This window comes from Salmo trutta, chromosome 20 (assembly GCF_901001165.1).
Source record: "Salmo trutta chromosome 20, fSalTru1.1, whole genome shotgun sequence".
NCBI classification, from domain to species: Eukaryota; Metazoa; Chordata; class Actinopteri; order Salmoniformes; family Salmonidae; genus Salmo; species Salmo trutta.
The window spans coordinates 8,884,590-8,892,757 of NC_042976.1; positions in this window are offsets into that span (position 1 = coordinate 8,884,590).

Below are 8,168 nucleotides of genomic sequence, written 5' to 3' on the forward strand. Positions count from 1 at the left end.
CCGGTCTCTGTTGTAGTTGGGCCTCTATGCCTCATGTTCATGTTGCTATGTCTCCCTTGAGTGGGATTACAGTGAGATCAGTAGTGTTCTGTTCTACAGTACTATAAGAGAGTGTGGATAGGGCCAGTCTTTAGCTTTGTTTTGCAGTATTAATTGATCCCACAGGTATTGGTGCCTGGAAATGAATGATTTATGCCACCTTTAAATCTCTATTTTCTATATTATTTTGTTTGTGCTTGAACTAATGGATATGACTATGCCACAAAAGGGGAATGTTGGAGATTAAATAAATTGGAGGAATATTACAGAGAATCATTTTACCATCTGGGTGGGGGCCTGTATTCTGGTGAGATTATAGGGTCAGGTTTCACAGCATCAGATCACTGCACTAATCCCAATGTGGATAGCCTGCATTGACCCAAATAAACAGGCAGGCCAAGTGAAGAGGATCACTCTGGTGTGTCAAGGCAACTACAAACAAAATGACAAGTCATGCTTTTTGTTTGGGGTGTGTGACTGTAACCATGTCAGAAGTGTCTGCCCAGCAACAACACTGTCTGGTTACACCACCAACACCTGAGCCCCACTGGAGGTAGAGGAGGGTGTGGTTAGTTACAGTAACCAGCAGAGGGCCTCTGAGACAGTTATCTCCCTGATCCATCCCTTGCTACTCAGGCCTGGACTGTACAGAGGACCAACAATAATCATAAGGGGATAGCATGAATCTTCTTGACTGTGTCTAACAATGAAGCAATACAATGCAACATTCCCAGAATTGTCTTTTAAAAAGTCTCTCTCCATTTGTCTGTATCTGAACTGCTGTGTCTCAGTTCATGGGAACTGCTAAATGATAGGTACCGGACAGGGAGTTTGATATCTTCTCTGCTCTGATTTTCTTTTGAGGGGGGGTTGGTGCTCTCCAATGATGGGTCATCGACGCTTGTCACCATTGCTTTTTATATACACTAGATGACTGACGGGGTTACCATGGAGGCCACCATGCCGCCATCTTGGCACTCCGCCATTGTAAAATAATATTTTGGAAGCTGTAGAAATGCATCTATTCATGTGTACATTTGTTTTTGCCACTTTTATTCTATTACAGACACCTTAATGCATAATTTTAAATTATATGTGAGATAAACATAAAAATAGATATAAACGTATCATTCTTTTTTTTAAGTTCTGTTACTTTCCCCCCTACAAAAAAAATATAATTAAATACATGTAGTTTTGTTTAGAGTTTTTTCCCTCTGGTTGCACATGTGACATGCTGGTCGAAATGTGGTAAAACTGATTTAAGGTTGCCTGCATTAAAGTCCCCGGACACTAGGAGCGCCACTTCCGGATTAGCATTTTCTTGTTTGCTTATGGCCTTATAGAGTTGGTTGAGTGCGGTCTTAGTGCCAGCATCGGTCTGTGGTGGTAAATAGACGGCTACAAATAATATAGATGAAAACTCTCTTGGTAGATAGTGTGGTCTACAGCTTATCATAAGGTACTCTACCTAAAGTGAGCAATACCTCGAGACTTCTTTAATATTAGACATTGCGCACCAGCTGTTATTGACAAAAAGACACACACCCCCACCGCTCGTCTTACCAGAGGTAGTGTCTCTGTTCTACCGGTGCATGGAAAATCTCGCCAGCTCTATATTATCCGTGTCGTCGTTCAGCCACATCTTGGTGAAACATAAGATATTACAGTTTTTAATGACCCGTTGGTAGGATAATCGTAATCGTAGGTCATCAATTTTATTTTATTTGTAACTTCTGATGTCCAGAAGTTATTTTCGGTCATAAGAGACAGTAGCAGCAAACTTTTTGTACAAAATAAAACTAACAAAATAGCACGGTTGGTTCGGAGCATGTAAAACGTCAGCCGTCCTCTTCGGCGCCATCTTATCACTGATCAAGCTGTTTAATCAGCTTCTTGATATGCCACACCTGTCAGGTGGATGGATTATCTAGGCAAAGCAGAAATGCTCACTAACAGGGATGCAAACAAATTTGTGCACAAAATTTAAGATAAATACGCTTTTTGTGTGTATGGACAATTTCTGGGATTTTTTATTTCAGCTCATCAAACATGGGACCAACACTTTACATGTTGCGTTTAGATTTTTGTTCAGTATACATTGATTTGCTTTGGAATGTCTAGCCAGCGTATTATGATCGCTAGCTAGATGTTGGTTTAGATAAACAAATGTAGTTCGCAAGCTAGTTAACTAAGTTAGTTGCGTTACCGCTGCTCGACTTCTTAGTAAGGTAACCGATTAAATGTTGCCCCAGCAGCCTGTGTTTGCTTGTAGTTTGCACATCTAGGTACTGAGCACCACACCATGACTAAACTTTACTGTTGTCTACACAAAAGAAAGTAAATAGTGATTCACAAGCTGATGTTTTATAAACAAGTGACTGGTCCAGTGAGTAACGCTAGCTACCTGTTGACACCCATTCTCAAAGGGATCCACCTTCGACAAGGGCGTTACTACGTCCTGAAATTGCTAAGAATTCTGGATATTGTGGTTTGCTTACAACCAGGAAATGTAGACCCCACAGAAGAAGAAGAGGCGAGGGCAACAATGGTAGACAGTATCCTTCATCCCCGCCTGTCGGGCACTGTTTTCCTGCAGTTCTGTTAACAAGTGCTCGTGCGCATGTGATGTTGGTGTGCATGTGATGTTGGTCCGTATAAACCAGATTCAACATAGATACCAGAGTGCATTCTCAAAGCATGCGCAGACCAGCTGACAGGTGTCTTTACAGACATTTTCAATCTGTCCTTGTCCCAGTCTGTAATCATAGCATGTTTTAAGTTCACCACCATTGTCCCTGTTCTCAAGACCTCTAAGGTAACCTGCTTAAATGACTATCACCCTGTAGCACTCACAACTGTAATTATGAAGTGCTTTGAAAGGCTGGTCATGACACACATCAACACCATCATCCCAGACACCCTAGTCAACGCCTCTTTCCCCTCAGGATGCTGAAAATATTTGGCATGGGCCCTCAGATCCTCAAAAGGTTATACAGCTGCACCATGGAGAGCATCTTGACTGGCTGCATCACCGCTTGGCAATCAAATCATATAAAATGTATTTATAAAATCCCTTTTTACAAAGTGCTATACCTCAAAGTGCTACAAAGGGTGGGGTGGACAGCCCAGCACATCACTGGGGCCGAGCTCCTTGCCATCCAGGACCTTTATATCAGGCGGTGTCAGAGGAAGGCCCGGATAATTGCCAAAGACTCCAGTCACCCAAGCCATAGACTATGCTACCGTCCGGCCGGCAAACGATACCGGAGCATCGGCTCTCGCACCAACCAGTTCCGAGATTTATTCTACCCCCAAGCAATAAGACTGCTAAAAAGCCAAACTACTAAAGAGTGAATTATTGGTACCCAAACTATCTGCACTATCTTGCACTGACCTTAAGCACACTCACTAGACTTCATGTACACATTCCCTTACACACACTGTCGCTAGGTAAAGTCCCCCCTTATCTCCGCTCACTGGTCACCATAGCAGCACCCACCTGTAGCACGCGCTCCAGCAGGTATATCTCTCTCGTCACCCCCAAAGCCAATTCCTCCTTTGGCCGTCTCTCCTTCCAGTTCTCTGCTGGGGGGGGGGGTATTCCTTAAAGAGGTGGGGTTTCAGGTGTCTCCGGAAGGTGGTGATTGACTCCGCTGTCCTGGCGTCGTGAGGGAGCTTGTTCCACCATTGGGGTGCCAGAGCAGCGAACAGTTTTGACTGGGCTGAGCGGGAACTGTGCTTCCGCAGAGGTAGGGAGGCGAGCAGGCCAGAGGTGGATGAATGCAGTGCCCTTCTTTGGGTGTAGGGACTGATCAGAGCCTGAAGGTACGGAGGTGCCGTTCCCCTCACAGCTCCGTAGGCAAGCACCATGGTCTTGTAGCAGATGCGAGCTTCAACTGGAAGCCAGTGGAGTGTGCGGAGGAGCCGGGTGACATGCGAGAACCTGGGAAGGTTGAACACCAGACGGGCTGCGGCGTTCTGGATGAGTTGTAAGGGTTTAATGGCACAGGCAGGGAGCCCCGCCAACAGCGAGTTGCAGTAATCCAGACGGGAGATGACAAGTGCCTGGATTAGGACCTGCGCCACTTCCTGTGTAAGGCAGGGTCGTACTCTGCGAATGTTGTAGAGCATGAACCTACAGGATCGGGTCACCGCCAAGATGTTAGCAGAGAATGACAGGGTGTTGTCCAGGGTCACACCAAGGCTCTTAGCACACTGGGAGGAGGACACAATGGAGTTGTCAACCGTGATGGCGAGATCATGGAACGGGCAGTCCTTCCCCGGGAGGAAGAGCAGGTCCGTCTTGCCGAGGTTCAGCTTGAGGTGGTGATCCGTCATCCACACTCATATGTCTGCCAGACATGCAGAGATGCGATTCGCCACCTGGTTATCAGAAGGGGGAAAGGAGAAGATTAATTGTGTGTCGTCTGCGTAGCAATGATAGGAGAGACCATGTGAGGATATGACAGAGCCAACTGACTTGGAGTATAGCGAGAATAGGAGAGGGCCTAGAACTGAGCCTTGAACTGAGCTCCCTCACTAGCTTTAAGCACCAGCTGTCAGAGCAGCTCACAGATCACTGCACCTGTACATAGCCCATCTATAATTTAGCCCATACAACTACCTTTTCCCCTACTGTATTTATTTATTTTGCTCCTTTGCACCCCATTATTTCCATTTCTACTTTGCACTTTCTTCCACTGCAAATCTACCATTCCAGTGTTTTACTTGCTATATTGTATTTACTTTGCCACCATGGCCTTTTTTGCTTTTACCTCCCTTATCTCACCTCATTTGCTCACATTGTATATAGACTTATTTTTCTACTGTATTATTGACTGTATGTTTGTTTTACTCCATGTGTAACTATGTGTTGTTGTATGTGTCGAACTGCTTTGCTTTATCATGGCCAGGTCGCAATTGTAAATGAGAACTTGTTCTCAACTTGCCTACCTGGTTAAATAAAGGTGAAATAAAATAAATAAATAAAAACTTACACACACATTTAAACACCTCATGCGCGCACACACACACGCATAACACACACATGCATATTGACACAACACAAACAAACATACACACTTTTACACTCATCAATTGCTGCTACTTTATTTTACACTTATTATCTATCCGGATGCCTAGTCACTTTACCCTGCCTTCATGTACATGTCTACCTCAAATACCTTATTATTATCTATCCAGATGCCTAGTCAATTTACCCTGCCTTCATGTACATGTCTACCTCAAATACCTTATTATTATCTATCCGGATGCCTAGTCACTTTACCCTGCCTTCATGTACGTCTACCTCAAATACCTTATTATTATCTATCCTGATGCCTAGTCACTTTACCCTGCCTTCATGTACGTATCTACCTCAAATACCTTATTATTATCTATCCTGATGCCTAGTCACTTTACCCTGCCTTCATGTACATGTCTACCTCAAATACCTTATTATCTATGCTGATGCCTAGTCACTTTACCCTGCCTTCGTGTACATGTCTACCTCAAATACAGGAAGTACCAGTACCATATCAATGTGGAGCTATATACAGGGAGTACCAGTACCAGATCAATGTGCGGAGGTACAAGGTACTTGAAGTAGATATGTACATATTATCTGCCCTGTCTTCATGTACACATCTACCTCAAGTACCTCGTACCTCTGCACATTGATCTGGTACTGGTACTCCCTGTATATAGCTCCACATTGATCTGGTACTGGTACTCCCTGTATATAGCTCCACATTGATCTAGAACTGGTATTCCCTGTATATAGCTCCACATTGATCTGGTACTGGTACTCCCTGTATATAGCTCCACATTGATCTGGTACTGGTACTTCCTGTATATAGCTCCACATTGATCTGGTACTGATACTTCCTGTATATAGCTCCACATTGATCTGGTACTCCCTGTATATAGCTCCACATTGATCTGGTACTGATACTTCCTGTATATAGCTCCACATTGATCTGGTACTGGTAATTCCTGTATATAGCTCCACATTGATCTGGTACTGATACTTCCTGTATATAGCTCCACATTGATCTGGTACTCCCTGTATATAGCTCCACATTGATCTGGTACTGATACTTCCTGTATATAGCTCCACATTGATCTGGTACTGATACTTCCTGTATATAGCTCCACATTGATCTGGTACTGATACTTCCTGTATATAGCTCCACATTGATCTGGTACTGATACTTCCTGTATATAGCTCCACATTGATCTGGTACTGATACTTCCTGTATATAGTTCCACATTGATCTGGTACTGATACTTCCTGTATATAGCTCCACATTGATCTGGTACTGATACTTCCTGTATATAGCTCCACATTGATCTGGTACTGGTACTTCCTGTATATAGCTCCACATTGATCTGGTACTCCCTGTATATAGCTCCACATTGATCTGGTACTGGTACTCCCTGTATATAGCAGCACATTGATCTGGTACTGGTACTTCCTGTATATAGCTCCACATTGATCTGGTACTGATACTTCCTGTATATAGCTCCACATTGATCTGGTACTCCCTGTATATAGCTCCACATTGATCTGGTACTGATACTTCCTGTATATAGCTCCACATTGATCTGGTACTGATACTTCCTGTATATAGCTCCACATTGATCTGGTACTGGTCCTTCCTGTATATAGCTCCACATTGATCTGGTACTGATACTTCCTGTATATAGCTCCACATTGATCTGGTACTCCCTGTATATAGCTCCACATTGATCTGGTACTGATACTCCCTGTATATAGCAGCACATTGATCTGGTACTGGTACTTCCTGTATATAGCTCCACATTGATCTGGTACTGGTACTCCCTGTATATAGCTCCACATTGATCTGGTACTGATACTTCCTGTATATAGCTCCACATTGATCTGGTACTGATACTTCCTGTATATAGCTCCACATTGATCTGGTACTGATACTTCCTGTATATAGCTCCACATTGATCTGGTACTGGTACTTCCTGTATATAGCTCCACATTGATCTGGTACTCCCTGTATATAGCTCCACATTGATCTGGTACTCCCTGTATATAGCTCCACATTGATCTGGTACTCCCTGTATATAGCTCCACATTGATCTGGTACTGGTACTTCATGTATATAGCTCCACATTGATCTGGTACTGGTACTCCCTATATATAGCTCCACATTGATCTGGTACTCCCTGTATATAGCTCCACATTGATCTGGTACTCCCTGTATATAGCTCCACATTGATCTAGTACTGGTACTCCCTGTATATAGCTCCACACTGATCGGGTACTGGTACTCCCTGTATATAGCTCCACATTGATCTGGTACTGGTACTCCCTGTATATAGCAGCACATTGATCTGGTACTGGTACTCCCTGTATATAGCTCCACATTGATCTGGTACTGGTACTCCCTGTATATAGCTCCACATTGATCTGGTACTGGTACATCCTGTATATAGCTCCACATTGATCTGGTACTCCCTGTATATAGAGCCACACTGATCTGGTACTGGTACTCCCTGTATATAGCTCCACATTGATCTGGTACTGGTACTCCCTGTATATAGCAACACATTGATCTGGTACTGGTACTTCCTGTATATAGCTCCACATTGATCTGGTACTGATACTTCCTGTATATAGCTCCACATTGATCTGGTACTCCCTGTATATAGCTCCACATTGATCTGGTACTGATACTTCCTGTATATAGCTCCACATTGATCTGGTACTGATACTTCCTGTATATAGCTCCACATTGATCTGGTACTGGTCCTTCCTGTATATAGCTCCACATTGATCTGGTACTGATACTTCCTGTATATAGCTCCACATTGATCTGGTACTCCCTGTATATAGCTCCACATTGATCTGGTACTGATACTCCCTGTATATAGCAGCACATTGATCTGGTACTGGTACTTCCTGTATATAGCTCCACATTGATCTGGTACTGATACTTCCTGTATATAGCTCCACATTGATCTGGTACTGATACTTCCTGTATATAGCTCCACATTGATCTGGTACTGATACTTCCTGTATATAGCTCCACATTGATCTGGTACTGGTACTTCCTGTATATAGCTCCACATTGATCTGGTACTCCCTGTATATA